The 26,369-nt window shown below is 37.6% G+C and overlaps 1 long non-coding RNA gene across 1 annotated transcript in view; it reads left to right on the top strand.

Moving 5' to 3' along the window:
• LOC141394002 (uncharacterized) overlaps positions 1–26,369 on the top strand; it is a 412,830-nt gene that overhangs the window by 179,875 nt on the left and 206,586 nt on the right. Inside the window, exon 4 of the long non-coding RNA XR_012410232.1 lies at positions 22,256–22,318. This is a non-coding gene — a long non-coding RNA (uncharacterized lncRNA). The remainder of the gene's footprint in view (positions 1–22,255; positions 22,319–26,369) is intronic.

Here is a 26,369-nt window from a genome sequence, read left to right as displayed (position 1 = left end):
AAAGCATTGGAAGATTTTGCAAGTCTATTTGCTTCACTGTATTAACTTAAAGTACAGCCACAGCTGTCTAGAATACGACATTTCGTATATTATACTTTCCTTAAGCATAACTAATGGCCTCCTCTGTTTTTGTCGTCGCTTCCATTATGGCGCAGTTCTTCCTTTTGCTTCTTGTTCTCGTTCACTCTTGCCATAACCATGGAAATGTAAATTTCAATTTTTGTTACATTTGGCTAAAAGTTTTTGCAAATAAAAAATAAAATGTGCCACAAAACGAAAAAACAACTCCAACAAAAGTTTATCTGAATAGTAGAAAAGTTACCCTATTCTCTAATGGAAAATGTAGAAATTGTAGAATTTGTAACGACCAGGAAAAAGGAGAGGCATGAGGTAATGATGGCAAGTTTATTTCTCTATTTCTAAAAGGAACACAAGTAGAGATAGCTATGAACATCAAGGAGCTGGCTAAAAACTTTATGCCATGGGTACATGACCACCCGGCTTCCCAATGCATTGAAATAAATGAGTTTGCAAAAAAAAGTTACAAAATAAAAAGTGAAGCAAACAACCCTTGTGCTTAAGGAAGGAAATAAAGGAACAAAGATGGAGGTAAAATGTAAAGTTGACTTGGGGTTTTTTTGTTTTTCTTAATTTATATATGGATAGAATTGTGTTTTTGTTTGTATATAAAAAGGTTTTACTGTTTATTTTTATATACAATCATATACACACATAGAGAAAAATACTGGTGTTGACTTTCTGGGGTATTTTTCTTTAGAGACCATGTTACTCTTGGCATCACAAGATGTGGTGCTTGCTCCCCCGTATCTTTGTTTTGAACAAACGAAAACTAGTATCTCCATGGTGGTGGCTTCTACCACCCTGTAGAATGGAACTACTTGCCCTAAAAGATAAATGCCTTTTGCTGATTAAATTTTTATGTGGAGATAAGAACAACAGAAATGTTGTGGGAGGTGGTGTAGCATGTCTTTTGTAGAATTTAATGAAGGCAAGTTAACGGACATTTGGAGTGGGTCACCAACGAACTTTAATGGCGCTCTGAAGTGTGTTCTCATCCCCGAGGCATTAACTGTTCTTCTTTATTAGATTTATAACATTTTGTAGTTCCATTTTCTTTCATAGGGGGGGGTGTTGGTGTATGAAGAAATGGCAAAACACTTTTAAGCTGTCCATTTGTAATTGGAAAAAGTCTCACTAATTATTCTATTCTATCTCTTTGCTTTGAAAATGAGAATTGATTGCTGACAGATATTTTTTGTTTTCATTCCCTCGTTTATTTCTTGGTTGTTTGAGAGTTGCAGTCCTCATTAATTCATCAGATAAATCTCAATTTATTTGAAATGATTTATTCATGGTTCTTATCTTTGCATTAATTAAAGACAAATATTTGCACTTTGGAGGAAATATGTTTTTCTGTTTTCTTTTTTGGGAAATCAAATCATAGTAATTGACAAGCATGTCATTTCTTAATAAGTCGTATAAGATGGAACAGCCTGATAAAATCATTGGCTGTATAAAATATTTGTTCATATACTTATATATGTTTATAGAAGTGTTCTTTCGAAATGAAATGATGATATAGGCAATAATGTTATTATTTTATTATTATTATTGAGTCACTAGCAGATCCCGGTCCGTGTTGCTGGCCCGTCGTAATGAGTTTTAATGACAACTTTTTATTTACTTTATGCTTGACAATTCAAAAATACGTATTTTTTTCCCCAGTTCTTCGGTCCATTGTCAAACCGAGTAGGATTTTAAATTTATCAACAGAATTTTCGTCTATTGATACTGTTTAGGATCTTTATCCTAAAGAGATCTAATTGTAAAAGTTTAAAAAAAATGTTCAAGTCGAATTCTCCCGCTTTTTGAGACTTTTGTAAAGGGTGATCCATTTAGAGGTTCCTACTTTCAAATAGAACATTGGTGGCGTCGTTTTTTATTGGGAAAGCGGATACAATTTTGTTTTTTCAAAATAGTCTGGCTTAATCCCATTGTTGTTGTTTTATTATTTTAAAGCAACTAATTTATTAATGGCCTTACCCCTTGGCGAATAATGCCAAACTTTTTCCACCAATAAATTAGTTGTTTTAAAAGTAATAAAACAACAACAATGGGTGTAAGGTTCCTACTTTCTTTAAAAAAAAAAAAAACACAGAAACATCAAATTGAATGGAGATGAAGTCCGGCATCATTTTGAAGAAATAGGTTCCGACGATTCCACCGACCCACAAACCGTTATTTTTCTGGATGAAGTGGCAGCTCTTGAATCTCTTTAAGTTGCTCATCTTTCCAAATGTGGCAATTTTGCTTCTTTACATACATATAAACCCAGAAATGTGCCTCATCACTGAACAAAATTAGGCTTGAAACACATTCCCAACATAAGTTTCGTCTTCCCGCCGTTGCAACTTAAGGGAGAAAGTGAAAAAATTCACGGGAAATTGCCGTTCATGATAACGCCCAATCCATTAATAAAGTTGAACGATTTGTAAAGGTTGTAGAGGCGTAAGTTTTCCATGATAAAATGTCAAACAGTACTAAACACAAATAACATGAACACGTGACATGACTCACGCAGTCATAAGTTTAGCAAATATAGCGATTATAGAACAATAAGGCCCGAAATTCGTCTGCAAATAAATAGCATTTTGAACCACAGGACATTCCTGAACGTTTTCTGGAAATCGCATGAAATTAGGTTCAGTAGTTTTGGAAAAATAATGTATTGAAAAGAGTGGACGTGGCATCAGTTTTCAATATATAACATATCACTGTATGTAATATTTTGAGTCATGTTTTATTAACCATATTCGGACTCCACATTGTGATAGAACACCAAAAATTAGAAGACACGTGTCTCGCCTTTTTTCCCATATAACCCATCAAACTTCATCTGCAAGGTCAAAATCGCCATGGTCAAATTTCTTTTAAAATTTTTCTCAGGTTTTGTTATACAGCTATCAAACCGATCAAAGTTGAAGTAAACAAAAAACTACAAAAATGTACCTCAGTAGTGCGATTCTCTAACACATTTTTCGAGTTACCGACAGAAATCGGTAAAATGCTTATAATTTCGGTAATTAACGATATTTTTCGGTAAGTTAGCGACGAATAAAATGTAATCGTAAAGTTCTACCGATATCAAGAGTGTTGTCAACTGTTATATGCAATTTTCATTCATAATTTGGCGTTTAAATTTTAACGACTTTTGAGTTAGAGAATCGCACTACAGATCTCAATAAACATCTTTCTAGAATATACGAAAAAATGTACCTAAGATTGTTTTGCTGCAAATTTGAAGGACATAAGTTCAGTATTATTGGTAAGATGACAAATTTAAAAAACAAACCGGCCCCAAAGATGTACTTTAATTATAGATTAATACGTATGTTTTTAAACCGATACATGCATAATTTTTGAAAAATATAGCGTTTTTTTAAATATCGCATAGAGGAGGTACACCGCCCTCTCTGGAATTCTATAAAATGTGTAGCTTGTTTTCGGGGTCCATCCATGTATCCCAGGAAAATAGGTCCAATAGTTTTTGCAGAAAAAAAAATAAATTGAAAATTGAAAAAGTGGGCGCGGTAAATTTTTTTTCTATAAAAAACTTAGTATTTGATTTTTATTCATACAGATATGACGTTTTTTTAAATATGGCAAAGGGAAGTACCCTCCGAAATACAAGAACATATGCGTCCTATTTCCTCCCGAGGCCATTCCTGCACATTCCCTGTAAATTTTCAAGAAAATCGGTTCAGTAGTTTTGTAGATGTAACATATTTTAAAAAGTGGGCATGGTCAATTCTTTGGGTCCTATAAAAGTAGGTAAAGTCGGAAACACAGCCACAATTGTCTCGCAAATAAATTTCCAAACCGATACATTCGTAATTATTATAAATATAGCATTTTTAAAGAAATATGGTGTTTAGCTTCTTAACAAATTGGGCAAAATCCCAACAACGAAAAGTAGCGGCAGCTGGGGATCAAAGCTGTAGCCAACGAATAGATGAAAAAAGGCACAATAGCGAACAGTAAATAAATAAAAAGGAATAAAAAAACTTTTTTATTTACCAAACCTATATCGGGTGTAAATAAAAACACTTTCCTTTTCTTATTATAAAAAAATCCACAAAAAAATCCGAAAATGTTTATATTTATAAAATTCAAAGTTATTTTAAATTAATCGAATTACACTATGCAACACTGGAAATGCAAACAACTTCTAATGGACATTTTCTGAAAGTACATATTGAGACTACAAAAACCTTAATTGGGTTTTGTGTTCTTAGATCGGGTTTAGATTTTATGGCCTCATCTAAACCGACCTAAAATGAGCCTTTTTTTACAGTGACCTGACCTTTATCTCCGAAACTAATAAGAATTTTGCTTCGCAGTCTTCAGCAATATTGTAGCCCTAAAGTAGTAGAACATATGTGTCAAACAGATGAACTAGGAAAAGCTGCATCTAGCGCATCAAACTCGTTAAAATATAGAAAAGTTTACATAATTTCTAAAATGCTGGTCAGTAACAACTAAACTGTTGGGAGTTGAAACAAGTAACCATTCTAAAAATTTTCCAAATAATGTGACCATCAATTCTTCAGAACATTCTGAAACTCTAAAATGGTTATTTCACGTTGTTTAAGGGGTATTTCATAACATACCTTTTACAAAACTTATTTCAAACAATGTTCACACAGGCTGTTTATTCTCATGTTTGGGATTTCAATGAATTATTAAAATATTTATCAAATTGTTGTTGAACAATTTTCTATAAACAAGGCGATAGAGGCATTTTGCAACAATATAATGTTCTGAAGAGTTGTGTATTACATTCCAGAGAATATTTTCCCAAAAGGTGACATTAAGATGAATTTAACATTTTGGGAGATAGGCTGCGAAATATACACAAATTATAGAATTTTTAGATATATTATAAAATTTGAGGCAATAAATGCAGTTTTTCGAGTTCACTATTCCTCCATATATTTTCTTCTTGCTCTTATCTACAAGTTTGCTGCAGATGTCAAAACAAGATTCGTATTGGTTTCAGAGATACAGCCCCGATTTGTTTTAAAAATTCGATCTTTAACCATGTTATGATGAGGCCATAAAAACCGAACCCGATCTAAGAAAACAAAACCCAAATATGGTTTTTGCCTATTGGTCCTCTACTTTCATAAAATTCTGGACAGAAGGTGTTTGCACGCGATTGGCTCAAAAATGTTGCACAGTGTTATCAATTAACCAAAAATGTTCCAATATTTAAAATTAATTTATTAATAGTCCGGTCAAAATAGACATTGAAATAGCAAAAATTCCCACAGAGCTGAATTTTGGTGGAGAGCTAGGGTTTGCCATTAGAAACAATGTCCTAAAAGTCCCCATCGATCCCATGTGTGCAAAGAAAATTATTCGGGGTCAAAGGTCAAATTTTAAGGTTTTTTAGGTTTTCGGATTTATTTTTTGAAAACGGTTGATCTAATCGAAAAGTGACTAAAGTAAATATTGTAGGCAGAAAAATTATCTACAAGTTTGACCTTTATAATTTTTTTCCTAGAAGGAACCATTCTTGAGATATAGCTGTTCTAAAAAACACATGATTTTTATGCACTTATAAGGGAAATATGCACATAGTTAGACGAACCGGCTAAAATAAGCGAAGTAATCGGGTCTGTCCCCCAAAAAATATATTTTTTCTTGAAGAGCGAAATTATAGCTATCTTCTAAAAAAAATTCAAACAAAATCGGAGTGTGTTTAGTAGAGTTATTCAATGTTAGAGTCATTTTATTCAAAAATAGCCCATTTAACCCACATGTATAACACTGTGCAACAAGGTTTCTGTGCGGTGGAAAATTCCTTTTGGAGATGAAAGCCCATAGTGAGTATATTAAGAACCCAAAAGGAAATTTTCCCCATAGGTCAAGCTTCTGAGATATCGCGCGATGAATTTTTTGAATTTTCGCCTATGATGCTTGCGAAAATAGCTTTATATTTCTGTTTGCCATTATTGTAGCTTCGTTTTGAGATTACATGTCTTCAGTCAAATCGAATGGCAAATCTTTTTGTAGAACATTTCATTCTTCTAATTCAATTCCTTTCACGTCCTCTTTTTCTTGAACCGAAGTAAAAGTACCACAAGATGATATTTTACAGCATCCAAATATTCCACAAAAATATTGCTCAGAGAATTTTAGGTACGGTTCTCATTGACAACTAATCGATATTGTCACGTTTTCATTGTCCTTTTTGACATTTACCCGGTTTTTATTCAGAAAAAAAAAACTATGTTTTGTTTTTCTGTATATTCGTTATTTGTTATGCATTGGTAGGTAGACATACCCATTGGTTATCGCTTTTATTGACATCTGGGATGTATCTGAAATATTTACCATATATAGCTCCCGATATGCTGAACACGTTAATGACAAATTTTCTTGGAGTTTAGATCTGGTTATCTAATATTTTGAACCGGATATAGCGATATAAAACCCGGATTTTGTACCGATTTTAAGTAACCGATTAAGGTTATATGTATACCATAAGAAAGCTAATAAAATTGCCAATTAGGGAAAATAAATTTTTTGACAGCATCTTACCTGAGTTCGGTGCTAAAACAAAAAATCCGTATTCTTGAACCGTTTTTAAAAATTTCACTGCGCGTAAATATGAAGATCAAAGCTTGGTGGGTGAAATATTATTTTTGCCGATGAAAGTGGATGAAGTTAATATTATGAACCCGGAAGGACAGTTATGCCGTAGGTCAAACTTCTGAGTTATAGCGAAATGGAATTTATGTTACGGGTTTATTGTCGTGCTCTTAAAGTTCATCAAGAATGTATGCATCACGCCATAACTCAGAAGTTTGACCTATGGCATAACTGTCCTTCCGGGTTCATAATATTAACTTCATCCACTTTCATCGGCAAAACGAATATTTCACCCACCAAGCTTTGATCTTCATATTTACGCGCAGTGATATTTTTTCTTAAAAACGGTTCAAGAATACATATTTTTTGTTTTAGCACCGAACTCAGGTAAGATGCTGTCAAAAAATGTATTTTCCCTTATTGACAATTTTATTAGCTTTCTTATGGTATACATATAACCTTAATCGGTTGCTTAAAATCGGTACAAAATCCGGGTTTTATATCGCTATATCCGGTTCAAAATATTAGATAACCGGATCTATACTACAAGAAAATTTGTCATTAACGTGTTCAGCATATCGGGAGCTATATATGGTAAATATTTCAGATACATCCCAGATGTCAATAAAAGCGATAACCAATGGGTATGTCTACCTACCAATGCATAACAAATAACGAATATACAGAAAAACAAAACATAGGTTTTTTTCTGAACAAAAACCGGGTAAATGTCTAAAAGGACAATGAAAACGAGACAATATCGATTAGTTGTCAATGAGAACCGTACCTAAAATTCTCTGAGCAATATTTTTGTGGAATATTTGGATGCTGTAAAATCTCATCTTGTGGTACTTTTACTTCGGTTCAAGAAAAAAAGGACGAAAAGGACGTGAAAGGAATTGAATTAGAAGAATGAAATGTTCTACAAAAAGATTCGCCATTCGATTTGACTGAAGACATGTAATCTCAAAACGAAGCTACAATAACGGCAAACAGAAATATAAAGCTATTTTCTCAAGCATCATAGGCGAAAATTCAAAAAATTCATCGCGCGATATCTCAGAAACTTGACCTATGGGGAAAATTTCCTTTTGGGTTCTTAATATACTCACTATGGGCTTTCATCTCCAAAAGGAATTTTCCACCGCACAGACCTTGAGTTCCAATTTGTGGCACAGTGTAATCTAAAGCCCAACGGGAACGACCCCAACGAAAACTCTCCGATTTTTTTCAAGTTTTGTCCGAAGGTAGGGATTGTTGCGCTGATTACGGAAATGTATAATTTTCAACGGTTGCGGATCCGGTTCGCCGGTTATTCGACCAGAAAGGCCAAATTTAAAAACCGGGTTAGGCCCGGTTCTACTGAACCGATTACTGCAAAGTGGATATCGTTTGAAAGCTTACGGAAGTATCTAACACATAGTGTCGTTACTTTAACCGGTTCGCCTCACAGTGTACATACGCGGCTAATTTTTTATTTGACCTTTAGATCGCGATATCTCGAAAATGGTAAGTCTTTTTTAAGAATCATAAATACTACTCTTGTAGACAATTATTGAATCTACAACTTTTACTTTAGCCGGCTTTTGCTAAGTCTTACCGTTTTTAAGAAAAATTAAGAAAACTGAATAATGCCTCCAAAAATGACCTTTGACCCCGAATAACTTGTTTTGCACACATGGGATCGATGGGGACTTTTAGGACGTTGCTTCTAATGGCAAACCCTAGCTCTCCACCAAAATTCAGCTTTGTGGGAATTTTTGCTATTTCCCCCTTATACGCATGTCTATTTTGACCGGACTATTAATGCAATAGCGCCAAATACAACTACGTGCTCGAACAACGAAATTCAACTATTGAAATAATTTGCATTACAACAACAAAAAAATACGGCCAGTGACATCTTCAAAAGGTGTTGCCATATAAATAAAAATTAATCCTTTGACACAGGGTTACCAGATCGGTTCCGCCGCCCGCTCATCCGAAATTAGCGGCGCTTCACGAAAGTGAACATATGGTATAGGGGAAGTACCCCGCCCCATCCGAAATTCAACCATATGTAGCCTATTCTCACCGGGGGACATCCCTGTACATTCCCTGACAATTTCAGGAAAACCAGTTCTTTGCACAATAACCTTAATTCAAACAAAGAATTATTCAAATCGGTCCAGCCGTTCTCAACTGGTGCCATTGCCAACGAATGACATTTGATTTCGGGAAAGTCTTACAGCCTAAAACGTACCGAAAGGAACTAAAATATAGTTTTTGTCAATAGTCTTCGTTCTTTTTATACCCTACACCACTATGTGGAAATGGTATTATAAGTTTGTTTTGGTAAAAATTCATGTAACTGCGAAATATTCGTCGGAGACCCCCAATCTTCATATCTCGGCGAGATAAAGCGATTTTGAGAAAGCGATTTTGAGATGTGTTCCAACGATGGCAAAATACCCCACAGTAAAGTTGGCGACATTTTCTGAGTATTTCAGCTATGTAAAACTTCTCTACAGGTGGTGCCTTAAGACACGCCTTTCGGACTCGGGGATAAACTGTAGGCCCCATATCATTGATGTAATATGAATCGTGGTGCACTCCCTGTCCCTTCTGGGATGTTTGTGGAACAATTATTATATTGTTATTTAAACTTGTTATTTAAACAAAATTATTTCTCACAATAATCTTATTTGTCCAAAAGGAATTTTGATTTGTCGAAAGCTAATTCGCAGGGTAGTGGTGTAGGGTATAGCATGGTCGGCTCTGTCCGACTATAGCCTTTGCTTACTTTATTTTTTTTTTTTTCAAAATAATAATACATTTGAAAGCACAAAGAAGTTTGGTAGTTATTCTTTCGCAATCATTTTCGAAACGACATACAGGAGTAGGGTGTTACAGCGTGTTTCTGTATGTCGAAACGAAAATGTGTGCGTATGCCATCAGGATCAAAGAGATTGTCCGGTTGCAATTTTCGTGGCACTATCAAAGAAGGTCTGTTTCCTTTTTACTCATTGAAAACTATAAAACTGAGTTATTCCAAAAAATAGGTTTGCATTAACATTTTGTATAGGATTCTAAATATTTTTATCAAAACTTGTAATTTAGCTTATTCAAAATTTTAAATGTATATTGTTACACAACTATAATATTTATCCCATAATGCCTGACTATACGCATAGTCAAATTTGCTCTTCAAATCTATACACTTTCCCTTTAGATTATTTGAAACATTAGCATTTGTATCTAATTACAGATTAAGATCAGTTAAGCAACGAGTACAGTTATCCAAAACTTCAACATCCACAAATTCCAAAACAACAAAATTTCCTTGCTCACACCTATCGTTTGTTTTGCAGACAAAGAGTTGTTTCATCAATTCAAGCTAGCAACAAAAAAACAAACATGGCGAAACACATACACAAAAGGGAATACAATAAGCAGCCCATAAAGACGTAACCATAAGTAGCGCCATAAATAACACGTTATAATAGGCCCACAAGCATTATATACTTAAAAACAAACGCAAACCCATTAATATAAACAAAACGTCAAGCTGCAAACAAACACACGCACACACATATTCTCATTATGTACACTATAGTAGTATGTAAACGTGCGTGTGTGTTGCATGTTTACATCTATACACATGATTTAAATATACATATGTATGTATGTAGGCATATCTGTGTGCCGTTGTTGTTTTTTGTCTTAAAATATAGAGTATGGGTTTATGTAATGTACAAAAAGTCTATGTATATAGAAACAAAAAAGTAAATGATGTGAAATCCACAAACACACAACAAAACATTAATTTGCACACACACACTCTCCCGCGTGAACATTAACATATCTGTATGTATGTATTATACAAAATAACAAATATGCACACACATACATATATAAATTCCAAATAACAACACAATCATTGTGGCAAGCAACAACACAGCATCACTTGAATGAATATCCTGGGTATAGACATTTACAAAAGTTCGCACATACATATGAGCTTTCTTATATGTGTTCGTGTGTGTGTGTCGGTTTGAAAGCATTCAATGGAATTTAAAGAGAATCAGGCAAAAAAGGTAATTTGCGTGTACACGCAATACACATGTGTACCGAATATGACCATCACCACATTATTCCAATAGGCCAACAGATGGATAAATTACAGTGGTGAAGAAAATATTGAGATATAGAACCCTTGGGTAATGTTGGGATGAACGATTCCAAACAACGGCCCTGGCTTATCTTGGTCCCTGTTTCACCTCAAGTGACCATCGACTACCTCGTGGTGTAACCTGGGAGGTGCCTTTAACACCCGTTAAAGGTAGTGAGCTAACATGTGCAGCACGCTGACACATACGAACGTGAATAACTTGGGGTTGGTGTTGGCAAAGAAAAATAGAAACAAATCCTCTTAAGTTGACAACACCCGAAAAGTTTTAAGGACCATGATCTGCGAATCTGTACCGGGAATGTCGGGACTTTTTATTGAGATGGTGTAGTTTGTGCACTGTAAAATGTACTTGCATATTACTGCCATACAAGAATTACGATGAATTTTGAAAGGCGCCACAACAGTACCTAAAGGTGGCACACTGTACTTTAAGTGACATGACACAAACCATTAGTTTGGTTGGTTTCCAGCTTCACCCCAGTAAATAAAAGACTTGCTTCATTTCGGATAAAAGCTAAATTTTTGAACATCAGTTTTATTTGTGCTCCTGGTCCCACTGAAGACAAGGATGACCGACCAAAGATATACTTTACGGGCGCCATGTGATCGTTATCCTGCCAATGATATTAATAGTATTCTTCTTACAATGGAAAGGGGCTGATAAACTTTGCAGCGGCAAAAAACAAGGTATGTATGGACTTGCCCCTTATGAAACTTGTACCCTCGTATGGGCGACAGCGAATGCAAGTTGTTACAACAAAAATCAAAGCGATTCGACAGCAGGTCCTAAACTGAACTTTTCCGAAATTTTCTGTGGGAGGTACCCGAAGGAGTGGACCGATTGAGTCCATATTTAAACTTCATCTAAGTCTGGTAAACATTCACGATGTACAAAGTGTGGGCCAAATCGGTTACTCCCTTCAAGAGTTATCGCGCGCACAAAATTTCCGAACATTTTCGAACTTTTGTGGGGGAGGTACAGGAAGGAGTGGACCGATATAACCCGTCTTCGAACTTAAACTAAGTTTGGGCAAAATATTACGAAAGCCAAATTTTGAACCGAATCGGTTGCTCCGTTCGAGAGTTATCGTTCGCACCAGCCAGCCAGACAGATGGACGGACATGGCTAAATCAACTCCAAATTGTCTGAAACACATTTCGTCCAAACATACTTGGGGTCTAAAACCATTATTTCGATGAGGCACATTTTGCCCGTATGTAAGTGTACATATGCATATACCCTCGTTAGCATAAATGCTGAGGGTATAAAAATACTCCTTGTACCGATAACGTATCCACACAGGGGCAAAGTACTGCCACCTCAATGTAAGCAGCCGCAAAATCCATACTTGGCTACCACAGGCCTACACCAAGCAAGCCATTCCCACGGCAGCGGTTCTTTCGTACCGGATTGACCCAGAACCACACAACACGTTTTTCTGTGCTGGAGCAGAATATCCCGGAATGCCTACATCGGATTCTTTTGGTCCTTGCCGGGACGGAGGAAAAAAGGTTGTTCTGGACTTCTCAATGAGCGGGACTACGACAGGAACAGATAACGCGACTCCCCCGCAGTCCCTCAACAGCAGCCGCACACGCGACTTCTAACACCAACCGCTGTTGTTCCAATCCCTGAAAATGCATCTTCTTTTGCAATTTAATTGCAATGGACTCCGAGCTAAATAATGGACTTCTTGAGCCGGAAGAATATCAAGGTCGCGGAGATGCAACAAACCAAGCATAAAAACAACTGCAACTTACAGCGTTGCGACGGTTACAACGTATTGAGGAAGGATCGCACCAGAAGTGGAGGTGGGGTATTAGCTTTCCTATTGCACCAGTGTTTTCAATACAGACCTATCTCGCTTGAGCCTGGCTCTAATGACCAATGTGTGGGGGTAACATTCAGGTATGGAACGGTCGAGGTAGAGTAGCTTTACGTATACATCCCGCCGATAAATAGCTGTACTCCAGGTAATAAGCCCGCTTTCGAAGGTCATAACAGTCTGACCGTGGAAGAATTTGCACTATCCACTAATCCTGGTAGAGTAACAGTTTGCCAGATATAACCATCGTGTCACCTGGCAACCCATCGTTTCGTTTGGATCTGATCACTTCTTTATAATTGCCTCTATCAACAGACCGCCCGACCTAATTACCTATGAACGCCACATATTCTAATTGCCTAATTGGCCTACTTTCATAAAGTTCACTAATAACCGCTTCAGATATCTGCCCAACACTTCTAATGTTCAGGTAGCAGAGAAGACGCTCTTTGAGACCAAATTTCCCAGAAGAGGTGGCGGGATTAGCAAATGATCGTGACGTCGAGCCAACATCATTGACCCCAGAGTCAAGGGGCTGACACTGTGAGTTAAAAGATTGATCGGTGAGCATAGTGGAACAAGTGGCTCAATCGTCTGAAGTGTTGTAACATTCGAGTAGGAATAAATTAATTGTATACATCGATTAATTCACTCTCAAACCCTAGAAGGAAGGAAGATAGGACCTCAGTTACGCTGAGTGTTCTGAAAAGATGCGCAAGTTATTTTAGTCGACAGTTTGTCAAGCTCTCGTGGGGACAGGGAGAAAAGAACTGCCGCGCATTAGATCTCTTCCTGCCAGAAATTAACCACCACAATTTACAATGAATGATGTTGCGAATGTCATCAGGAATGTTAAATCACCCAAGCCGTTGGTTCCTGATGGAAACTCCATGGTAATGCTGAAACAGCTGTATAAGCCGGGAGCCGAGTATCTCACTTAAGTTCTCAGCCAGTCGCTAGCCACCCACTACTTGGCTAAAGTCTGAAAAATGACCAGGGTGTTTTCGCTACTGAAGCCAAGCAAGGATGCCAGCAATGACTAATCAATCATACCGACTTTGCTTTTGTCGCCCGTAGAAAATGCTCTTGAGGCTTTACTCTTCCCCATCGTCAGAAATAGCTTTCCAGTTGGCCATCATCAGCTTCCACGCTGTTTGAGGACATCGAACATACTACCCTCCGGTCAAGTTTGAAACGTTGGATAATCAATTGTATGCGCCCGTCCCCCGTAGAGTGGAACTGGGAGTTCCCCAAGGTGGGTAATATCTCGGGAACAGTTTAGCTTCTACCTCTCCTGTATTCCACTCCCTCCTTGTGGTACCTTCCATGATGTAATTTGAAACAAGTAAGAACGGCGTTAAGTTTGGCCGGGCCAAACTTGTTATACCCTCCAACATGAGTTATATGAAGAATACTAATTACCAAATTTCAGCAAATTTCGTCGATCTATACCGACAAATCCATGCGGAAAGTTTTTAGACTCAAAGAAGACTAATTACAAATTTCGGATATTTCGGTAAGATAATGTGGCTAAAACCTAAAAAATACCAAAATTAAGAGTTATGCTTCTATGGGGGATAAAGGAAGACGTGGACAAATACTAATAATTCTTTTCAGGAATACTTAATAACCCCCAGTAAATTCGGTGGAATATTGACGCCCCAACCTTTAGAATTACGAAAATCGGGAGCTTCCGTTTTATTGGGGCTATGTAAAGGCGTGGACCTATACCGACAAATTTCATATGGAAAGTTTTATACTCCCGATGAAGACTAAACACCAAATTTCAGCCATTTTGGTGGAATATTGAGGCAACAACTTTCAAAATACCGAAAATCGGGAGGTACCGTTGAAAGGGGGCTATATGAAGGCATGGACCTATCCGACCAAATTAGAGGGGAAAATTGAATACCCCCAACGAACACTAAATACCAAATTTCAGCCTGTTCGATGGATTCTTGTGGCAATAACATTCAAAACACCGAAATTCGGGAGGTAACGTTCCAAGGGGGCTCTATAAAGGCGTGGACCTATACCCACAAATTTCATATGGGAAGTTTTATACCCCAAATGATGACTAAACAACAAATTATAGCCATTTCGGCGTAATATTGAGGCCACAACCTTCAATATACTCAAAATCGGGAGGTACCGTTCTATGGGGGCTATATGAAGGCGTGGACCTATACCGACAAATATCATATGGAATGTTTTATACCCCAAATGATGACTAAACAACAAATTATAGCCATTTCGGCGTAATATTGAGGCCACAACCTTCAATATACCCAAAATCGGGAGGTACCGTTCTATGGGGGCTATATGAAGGCGTGGACCTATACCGACAAATATCATATGGAATGTTTTATATCCCCAGCGAAGAGTAAGTACCAAACTTTAGCCATTTCGGAGGGATATTGAGGCCACAACCTTCAAAATACCGAAAATCGGGGGTACCGTTCTATGGGGGCTATATGATGGCTTGGATCTACACCGGAAAAATTCTGTGGGAAAGTTTTATTCTCCCAGCGAAGACTAAATACCAAATTTTAGCCATTTCGAAGGAATATTGAGGTCACAACCTTCAAAATACCGAAAGTCGGGAGGTACCGTTCTATGGGGGCTATATGAAGGCGTGAACCTATACCGACAAAATTCTAAGAGAAAGTTGTATACCCCCAGTGAAGACTATATACCAAATTTTAGCCATTCGGAGGAATATTGAGGCCACAACCTTCAAAATACCGAAAATCGGTAGGTACCGTTCTATGGGGACTATATGAAGGCGTTGATCTATACCGACAAAACTCTGGGGGAAAGTTGTTTACACCCAACAAAGACTAAGTACCAAATTTCAGTCAGTTCAGTGTTATAATGAAGCTAAAACCGTAAAAATACCGAAAATCGGATGGTGCCGTTATATGGGGGCTATATCAAAACGTGGACCGATATAGCCCATTTGCAATACCAATCATCCTAGGAGTAATAGAGACTTCTATACCAAATTACAAAGCTCTATTAAAAAATTGCGAACTGTATCTTGATTTCAACAGACAGACGGACGGATGGACAGACAGACGGACATGGTTATATCGACTAAGAATTTTACCCTGATCAAGAATATATATACTTTATAGGGTCTCCGATGAATATTTCGATGTGTTACAAACGAATGACAAATTTTATTATACCCTCCATATTATGGTGGAGGGTATAAAAGTGGACTGTGCTCAAAGGTGAGCACTGAGTTGAATGTCATCTAGGATTTAGGAAAAGAAGCTAGGATTTAGGAACGAAGTCTTCAAGTCCCTATCCGGCAGAACTTGGGGTGCAGTTAACGAAAGTGTGGTCCGCGAATATAAGTTCAACTCGATGAAAAAAAAAATATACAAACCTGTCAGAATACCACCCTGAGAATTGCACAACTGGACTATCATCATGATTAGACAAAGATTCTTCCAGTACAGCAACAACAAATTGGAAAAGTAAAGCAACAAATAGAGAGGAATGGAAATCTTTTCTCAGTTCGGCTCCTAAGACAAATGTTCTGTAGAGGCAAACTAAGTAATTAAGTATAGATCCCTTAGGCTGTAGAAGGTACTTCGATATGCGTTAGAAAAATTACACAGTGTACACTAGAAGGTAGTTGAAATCATAGTTCGAACTTTAGAAGTTTGAAAACTTCAGTTTGTATAATCCATATATGTGGGTGCCACCTTGGTGCAATTTTATGCACACCCGCCCTACATATAGAAGGTCTGCGGTTCGATCCCCAAATTGTCAAAATACCCCTCAGTGTAATTCATGCATTTTCTTCAAGTTTTGTCATAGGACACGCCACAGTTGTTCAGAATCTTTTTTCCTGGCCAAAACTCTGTAACTTTTGAACGGATAGAGATATTTTCATAATTTTGAGGAAAAATAAAATAGCTCACTTCGTGTAAACGCTACTTTAATTTATTTCAACACAATCCTACATACCTAACATGGAAGCAGTGAACACAATATCTGTTATAGTTTCCGAGAAATAGTTATTTCTTTCTCCAGAAATTTGAAAAATTACGTATTTTCCAAAATTGCGAAAAAAATTGATGGGATTGTTAGGGGCACACCTCGTCCACACTTTCCAATATTTCGTCCTAATTTGTTGGTTTCCTTAATTTCTATATGTTTACTATCGAATCCCATATAGAAATTAAAATCGGTGACGACGGAAAATTAGGAGTTTGGCCAGGCAAATCGATTCCTAGACCACAGTGCGCCGTTCGGTCTCGGCGATAAACGGTAGGTTCCATATCATTGAACTAATATGAATCGGGGTGCACTCATTGATATGAGAGAAGTCTCCCTTGTCCCTTTTGCGATGTTTGTGGACAATTATATTATATCATTATATGTTTGCTGAAGCTGAGTTTCGAAAGGAAATATCTACGGAAAATTCAGTTGTCTTAATGGATTAATTTTTTATGCGTTTAGTTTTAGATCAGCATAATTTCTCATAGCGTTGAAAGATCTTCTGTCGTTTTACAACATCGTTTGCACAATACTCTCAAATTTCTGAACTTCAGTGTTAAATTACAGCCTGGTAAAATTTGCGGCATTTCAAAAGGCTGAAGCTCCATGTGTGCGTGAGTTTAAAACAAAAAATCGACTGAGCCGAGCCGCTGCAGCTGTTGATGATGATAGTAATGAAGTAGTAAGCAATAAAAAAGGTCTAAACATACACACAACGTTGTTTTTTTTTGCACACGCACACAAGCAAATATTGGTCAGACTGTGACAGACACTTGCACATGTTGGCACACACACACACAAACACATACGCATTTACGCGAATACAATATACGCATTAAAATGAAAAATTATGTAAAAATAAATGAAATTTTGAAACAAAAAATGCAGAGGCGAAAACGCACAAAAAGACACGTGTGTTTGTGTGACAGCGTGTGAGAAGGAGGATATGTTGTTTGTTTGCCAGGCGTTGTTGTTTTTTATTTTCTATATAAGCAACCACGTCGTCGACGATGATGATGGCAATGACAATCATGGTGGGGGATGTAGATGGAGATCATGGGGCCAAAGGATATGTATGTACTCCTGCATAGGAAACGCAGGATTTAATTTATAATAAATGAACAAAAGTATGTATGTCTGTTGCCGACATTATCAGCTACGTTAAGAATATATAAAACATCCTTCTTTGGTTGGATCTCAAAGTGGAAGGTAGGGGTTGTAGCTTTCACACACATATACGCACACACATGCCGGCATATACTCATTAACAAACTTCCGCTTTGGCCTGTGAGGGCAGCAAGTCTTTATTGTTTCTAGTACATCACCAAGGCGAAAGAAAATTAATGCCAAGAGAGACAGGGGCCATGGAACAGGAATAACAACAACAACACCAATAGCTATGTTGTGGCCATATTGCTTGTGGATTCTACAAAACAAAATGGCAAAATTTTTAACTTGTTTCCACAACCCAGCTCAGCTGAGATGAGCTCATTTATTAAACATTATTTACGTTTGGAGTTTTATGTTACAGCAACAACAACAAAAAATCAACAACAAAGCATGCCCCAACCCCATTGGTGTTTGCGGCTGAACAATAACGTATGATTTTCCTCAGGCTATCGCCTCGTCACTTTACATCACACTTTGTGAACAATGGCCAGTATCCCAATTCATACGTCCGCCCACCTCTGGATAGTAAGCCAATTTTGTAACGGCTTTAGACAGCTGTAATTTATTTAAATTTTGTTATTATATTCCACATGCCCATCAGCCTGCAGTGCTGCAACACTTCTTTTTGAGTGTGTGTTGGCGAAAATTAATTTCATTTTCAAAATTATCTCGACTTTGTCCGATACCCTTAAAAACAGTACCATATGAGGTGCCTCACCATTTGAATTTTTTGGCACAAGCAGCTGTTCTTCTTTGTTCTTCGGTTTGTGTAGGAGGAAGTGTGGCCCTTACCATTCGAAGTTTTTTTGTTGTTGTTATTTTGGCAAATATCTGCTGTCGTGGCCGTCATTAATCAACTGCAATGTTATTGAAACAATAAAATAAGGATCGCAAGAGGAAACATCACTTTTGCTGCTGAGGGTCTTACGAATATCCTTTTGCATGTTAAGCCTGATAAATGATGTTCGCCTTCGTTTCTTAACATGTGAAAAAATGTAAAAATATATATCTATTTTAAAATTATATGCATAGATAAAATATTACGTTTATATTTTAAGCGTATTTACTCAGATAACTCTAGGTTTGGGTTGGCGTATGCGTATTATAATTATGGCGATTCTAAGTAACATTAATCATACGCAGGGATGGATTTTGTTTATTTCAACAGATCAGTAAATAGTGAGAAATTTTGACGTTTGGCGGAAACCAAAATTATAGTCTAGTTAAAAGAGACATGTGTATTAGGGAGAAATATCCACCTAGGGATTGGCATTCGCAGTAATTATATTTTTCTCAAAAATGGCATAAAGTGGATAGGAATATATCATTCTTCAGCTATGGCGATGTAAGGGTTGCATGTATTAAAAACTTCTTACAGAATACTAAAACTCATTAAATGAGCGCAGCCCCATTCTATATTTAGTGCGATGATATGGGTGACGTAGGGGATGGAAGATACCAAGGCACGGTCCTGACCGGCTTATCCAGGATTTATATTGGTACCTCTTTCATCTCAAGTGGATACTGACCTCCCCTTGATGTCACCTGGGGAACTGCATTTAACACCCATTAAACAAGATCGTGTCAGGGATATTGTGCGAACGACTAAAGCCTATGGTCAACGAGATAATTGGGCCATACCAATGCGGCTTTAGACCTGGCAAGTCCACCATTGACCAGATATTTACTCTGCGGCAAATCCTGGAGAAGACCCAAGAGATGCAGATCGACACCTACCACGTCTTTCTCGATTATAAAGCAGCCTTCGACAGCCCACTACGTTCAAAGATATTCCAGGCCATGTCAAAATTTGGTATCCCCGCAAAGCTTACTTTAACTGACACGAGATCCTCAGTTAAAATAGGAAAGAACCTCTCCGTAGAATTTGGTACCAAAAGAGGTTTCAGGCAAGGAGAAAAGGTGATGAAGAAAGGGTGCTGGAAAAGGTTACTCGAGAGGCAAACGTCAAAAGATGTGGCACAATCTACACCAAAGAAGTAACAGATACCTTTATGAAGGTCGAAGGAGAATCTGCTAAAGTGGGTCTGGCGGTAAACGGCGGGAAGACTAAGTTTATGGTGTCGACGCGCAATGCGTCCATAGAGATCGGGCCAACTGTTGACGTTGGTTCCTATAATTTTGATGTAGTAAAAGACTTCGTCTACCTCGGCACCGCCGTAAACACAACTAACGACATCAGTTGTGAAATAAAAAGAAGAATTGTATTGGCCAACAGATGCTACCTTGGATTAAGTAAGCAGTTTAAAAACAAAGCCACATCTCGTCGAACAAAAATAACGCTTTACAAAACACTGATACTACCCGTGCTGATATATGGTTCCGAAACTTGGGTACTTGCGCAAGCAGACAAGGCAGCGCTTGGTGTGTTTGAGAGAGAAATTCTTCGAAAGATCTATGGATCAATCTGCGTTGACGGTGAATATCGAAGTCGCATGAACGACGAGCTGTATCTGCTATACAACGACATCAATATAGTTAAACGTATTGAGATGCAACGATTGCGTTGGCTAGGCCGATGATGAACCCGCTAAAAAGGCATATAAATATGATCCGCTTGGCGGTGCACGCAGAATTGGCAGGCCAAAGAATAGATGGCGCAAACAAGTGGATGAAGAGATGGCAAGGCGCGGTATTCCAGAAATAGAAGCAATAGACAGAGAGAAATGGAGATCTTTTCTTAGTTCGGCCTATAGAACAAATGTTCTGTAATGGGCAAGCTAAGTAAGTAAGTAAGGGATCCGCAAGGACAACCTGTTGAAAAATTTTCAAAAATTTCCTCTTAGCTCTTAAACTTCACTTTTTCCGAATTTTTGTATGGGAGGTACCCGTAGGAGTAGAGAAATATAGTCCATACTCGAACCCGATCTAAATCTGGTGGGAATAATATGATGTACAAAGTGTGGAGCAAATCGATTGGTCCCTTCGAGGGTTATCGTTCACGGCATTTTACAGAAAAAAATTAACTTTACTGGGGGAAGTAGCCGAAGGCGTGGACCGATATGACCCAAAATTTGGTTCTAATTGTTTGAACCGTTCATGCGCACCAGCCAGTCAGACGGGCGGACATGCCTAAATCGACTCCAAATTGTTTGAAACTAATTTCTTCCAAACATAACTGGGGGCTAAAGTCATTATTTCGATGAGGCACGTTTTTGGTCGTATCATGTATATGTAAACATATCGTCGGTGTCATGCTTAAGTGTTCCATACGCCATTTGCCCGTTTTGAGATAATCGCATTTTAATATTTTGCTTCACAACTGCTTAGAGCTGACTAAAGAAAATATTTATATTTTTGACTATAAATATTATTAATAGTATATAGAACATATTTGCAAAAATATGGAGGAATGTGCATTGGAATATAAAAGTTATAGCAATTTTTTTTAAAAAGAATTTTTGTCGATTTGTTCCATATCCACACTTATGACACAAATGTGAAATATTGTAAATCACATGGAACAAATTGACAAAATAATTTTCCATCTTTGCCTCCATAAATTAAATACTTCTAAATCGAAAATTAAAGTTCTGATTTTTGAAATGTTTTTCTTACCTTTCAGGTTTTTAAAATATTAATTTCATAACTGAAAAAATATTAAGCTTTCGTGTAGAGCAGATAGGAAAAAGCCGACTAAAAATTCAGAAAGAGCATACCGGAAAACCCTAGAAACTACCCGTATCTCAAAAAGTCAAAAATGGCGTATGGAACACTTAAGCATGACACCGACGATATGTATACCCTATTTAGCCTAAATACTATACATATGCCGCGCGTTTACCCCAAGGGACCGGGGGTTGTGTATTGGTGACCTTTTTATCACTACGGACTTCAAATGTCAAATTTCAGTTTATTCGCTAAGTAAATGTAGCTAAATTTCTCACAATACCTTCAATTTGTTGGTACGTTATAGGTGGGCTATACCAAAAGATGAACCGATTTGGACCATTTTGGGACTTAGGCTGTTTGCAAACCAAATAAAATTAAGGGATGGTATTCCCTACTATGGTGAAAGTTATAACAATGTTATTTTTTTGTAACATTATTGTGTATTTTTTGTTCGTGCAACAGGAAATCATTTTTTGAGAATTTTTTTTTAATAATTTAAATAATCAGCATCTTAAACTTAAGTTGTCCTTACATTTCCTTACTTATATTGCAAATCTTCTCGGTATTATGCCTTCTTTTCATCCAAAGACTCTGAGCTTCTGTCCACTTCATTTCTTAAACACTCACATACCCATTTAGCTTACATACTTTTCTCCTTCTTATCTCATTTACAACCATTTTCAATTTCTCTTCGTTATGTACATTCATTTACGATAAAATTTATCTCATAAATTACACTTACACTTTACACCTTCTTCAATTGCAGCTACTCATGATGCTGATGCTGATGAGGTTGTGGCGGCGATTCCTGTCCCATACATACGAGTATGTAAGTATTCCAACTCTGTGTCTGTTTGTGAAAGTTCTCCATGTACTTGGGGCTCCATCTTAAAATACTTCAATTGATTAAATGGAGAGTATAGAAGCAGAAGACTAAGAAGTAGAAGTTAAAGTACTCATGGCGCTGGCTGGTGCAAGATGCTGACAAATGTCGTTGTATTTTAATATCATAAATCATGAGCTCTTCCTTTTACTCCTTTTGTCATTTTGTTGTTGATTCCTTTTTGTTGCCTTGTTTTTTAAATGTCCAGTTGGCGTTGTGGGGAATCCTCTGTAAAAACAAAACGCTTGTCTTCTTTTTACGCTCTTTTTGTTTTATTTGTACAGTCTGTTCGTTTTTTCCACATCTCATGTTGAGACTATTGAACTTCTTGAATTCCTTTTCGTTTTATGTTTCTTTTTTTGACCATGTGGGTTTGTATGTCTGTACTTTTGATATTTTCTTCAATTTTTATTATTCGTATTTTTCTTGTGTTTTTGTCGTAAGCATATTAACCTCCGGAGAGAGTCGTGTTGTTTTGCGGCTCCATGTGTCTATTGCATTATATCTGTGTGTGAGTTAATATTTTCAACATTTATCCTTTAGACCATTACTTGCATATGTAACAATGTATATTGGTGTGCGCTGCATGCGAATGTATAGTGCTGGCGTCTGAAAGAGTAGAAAACAATTGGTATTGGTATAAAAAAATATAATTTTCAGACAATACAATTGAGGACGGAATTGGAATCTGAATCGATGAATTTTATAGATGACCTTTATAGAGTCCTATAGGCAAGTTCAAATTCTATAGATTAACTGAAGGGAGTATTTATAAACGATCTGAAGGATGTCTTTATATACGAGCTGAAGGTAGTCTTTATAGACGAGTTGAAGGAAGTCTTAATAGACGAGCTTAAGGGAGTCTTAATAGACGAGCTGAAGGGAGTTTCATTAGACGAGCTGAAGGGAGTCTTTATATGCGAGCTGAAGGGAATCTTAATAGACGATTTGAAGGGAGTTTTTATAGATGAAGGGAGACTTTATAGACGAGCTGAAGGGAGTCTTTATAGAAGAGCTGAAGAGAGTCTTTATAGACAAGCTGAAGAGAGTCTTTATAGACGAGCTGAAGGGAGTCTTTATAGACGAGCTGAAGGGAGTCCTTATAGACGAGCTGAAGGGAGTCCTTATAGACGAGCTGAAGGGAGTCCTTATAGACGAGCTTAAGGGAGTCTTTATAGACGCGCTGAAGGGAGTCCTTATAGACGAGCTTAAGGGAGTCTTTATAGACGAGCTGAAGGGAGTCTTTATAGACGAGCTTAAGGGAGTCTTTATAGTCGAGCTGAAGGGAGTCTTTAATGACGAGCTGAAGAGAGCCTTTATAGACGAGCTTTAGAGAGTATTGCTAGACGAGCTGAAGGAAGTCTTTATAGACAAGCTGAAGGGAGCCTTTATGGACGAGCTAAAGTGAGTCTTTATAGACGAGCTGAAGGGAGTCTTTATAGACGAGCTGAAGGGAATCTTAATAGGCCATCTGAGAGACTTTATAGATGAGCTGGAGGGAGTCTTATTTGACGATCTGAAGGGAGTCTGTATAGATGAGCTGAAGGGAGTCTTTATAGGCGAGCTGAAAGGAGTCTTTATAGACGAGCTGAAAGGAGTCTTTATAGACGAGCTGAAGGGAGTTTTTATAGAAGTGTTGAAGGGAGTCCTAATAGACAAGCTGAAGGGAGTCTTTATAGACGAGCTGAAGGGAGGCTTTATAGACGAGCTGAAGGGAGTCTTTGTAGCCGAGCTGAAGGGAGTCTTTACAGACGAGCTGAAGGGAGTCTTTATAGACGAGCTGAAGGGAGTCTTAATATACCATCTGAAGGGAGTCTTTGTTGATGAAGGGAGACTTTATAGATGAGCTGAAAGGAGTCTTTATAGATGAGCTGAAGGGAGTCTTTATACACGAGCTGAAGGTAGACTTTATAGATGAGCTGAAGGGAGTCTTAACATAAGAGCTGAAGAGAGTCTTATTTGACGATCTGAAGGGAGCTTTATAGACGAGCTGAAGGAAGTCTTTATAGACGAGCTTTGGGGAGTTTTTATAGACAAGCTGAAGGGAGTATTTATGGACGAGCTGAAGTGAGTCTTTATAGACCATCTGAAGGGTGTCTTTATAGACGAGCTGAATGGAGTCTTAAAGAGGAGCTGAAGGGAGCCTTTATAGACGAGCTTTAGAGAGTCTTGTTAGACGAGCTTTAGGAAGTCTTTACAGACAAGCTGAAGGGAGCCTTTATAGACGAGCTTTAGAGGGTTTTTATAGACGAGCTGAAGGAAGTTTTAAAAGACAAGCTGAAGGGAGTCTTTATGGACGAGCTGAAGTGAGTCTTTATAGAGGAATCTTTATAGACGAGCTGAAGGGAATCTTAATAGGCCATCTGAGAGACTTTATAGATGAGCTGGAGGGAGTCTTATTTGACGATCTGAAGGAAGTCTGTATAGATAAGCTGAAGGGAGTCTTTATAAGCGAGCTGAAAGGAGCCTTTATAGACGAGCTGAAGGGAGTCTTAATAGACGAGCTGAAGGGAATCTTAATAGACCATCTGAAGGGATTCTTTGTTGATGAAGGGAGACTTTATAGATGAGCTGAAAGGAGTCTTTATAGATGAGCTAAGGAAGTCTTAACATAAGAGCTGAAGAGAGTCTTGTTTGACGATCTGAAGGGAGTCTGTATAGATGAGCTGAAGGGATTCTTTATAGACGAGCTGAAAGGAGTCATTATAGACGAGCTGAAGGGAATCTTTATAGACGATCTGAAGGAAGTCTTTATAGACGAGCTGAAGGGAGACTTTATAGACGAGCTTTATAGGGTCTTGTTAGTCGAGCTGAAGGAAGTCTTTATAGACGAATCTTTATAGACGAGCTGAAGGGAATCTTAATAGGCCATCTGAGAGACTTTATAGATGAGCTGGAGGGAGTCTTATTTGACGATCTGAAGGGAGTCTGTATAGATGAGCTGAAGGGTGTCTTTATAGGCGAGCTGAAAGGAGTCTTTATAGACGAGCTGAAGGGAGTCTTGATAGACGAGCTGAAGGGAGTCTTTATAGACGAGCTGAAGGGAGTCTTTGTAGACGAGCTGAAGGGAGTCTTTATAGACGAGCTGAAGAGAGTATTTATAGACGAGCTGAAGGGAGTCTTTGTAGACGAGCTGAAGGGAGTCTTTATAGACGAGCTGAAGGGAGTCTTTATAGACGAGCTGAAGGGAGTCTTGATAGACGAGCTGAAGGGAGTCTTTATAGACGAGCTGAAGGGAGTCTTTGTAGACGAGCTGAAGGGAGTTTTTATAGACGAGCTGAAGGGAGTCTTTACAGACGAGCTGAAGGGAGTCTTTGTTGATGAAGGGAGACTTTATAGATGAGCTGTAGGGAGTCCTAATAGATGATCTGAAGGGAGTTTTAACAGACGAGCTGAAGAGAATCTTATTTACTATCTGAAGAGAGTCTTATTTGACGATCTAAAGGGAGTCTTTATAGGGAGAGAAAATCAATTCCAACATCGGAGCAAAACCAAACAGAATATCAGGTCCAGACAATTTCAAAGTTATTTTGTCATGCCGACAACTATACCGGCAGCATGAATTATTACCAAACAGCTAAAACTAAAGGACTCTCTGTAAGCTCCGAGCGTATAATGACAGCTTCACAAACATACATACACGCACACATTCAAATTCGCATACTCTTTTTCGCATTGTTTACATCATGAGTAGAGGTGTTTAATGGTTTGGGTTCTGGACAACAAGAACAACATATCGTCATCGTCATCATCACCATCGTCGTTGTCGTTGTCGTCAACAAAGCTGAGTGTATAGAAAAACGTTAAAAAAAAGAGTTGGAAAAATGTTGTTGATGTTGAGAAACAAACACAACAGCAACAAAAAACACTGAAACGCATTGCTGCTGCTGTTGTTTTTGCTCTTTCAGAGTTAGTGAAAATTTTCGCTTTTTCCTTTTAATTTAAAATTTGTTGCGGTTGTTGTTGTTTTTGTATGAATATACAAAATATATGTGAG

This window comes from Musca autumnalis, unplaced genomic scaffold (genome assembly GCF_047663935.1).
Source record: "Musca autumnalis isolate F117 unplaced genomic scaffold, ASM4766393v1 scaffold_1, whole genome shotgun sequence".
In the NCBI taxonomy this organism is placed as follows: domain Eukaryota; kingdom Metazoa; phylum Arthropoda; class Insecta; order Diptera; family Muscidae; genus Musca; species Musca autumnalis.
Note: the sequence above shows the minus strand (reverse complement) of the source record. Positions and strands in the feature narration are given on the sequence as shown.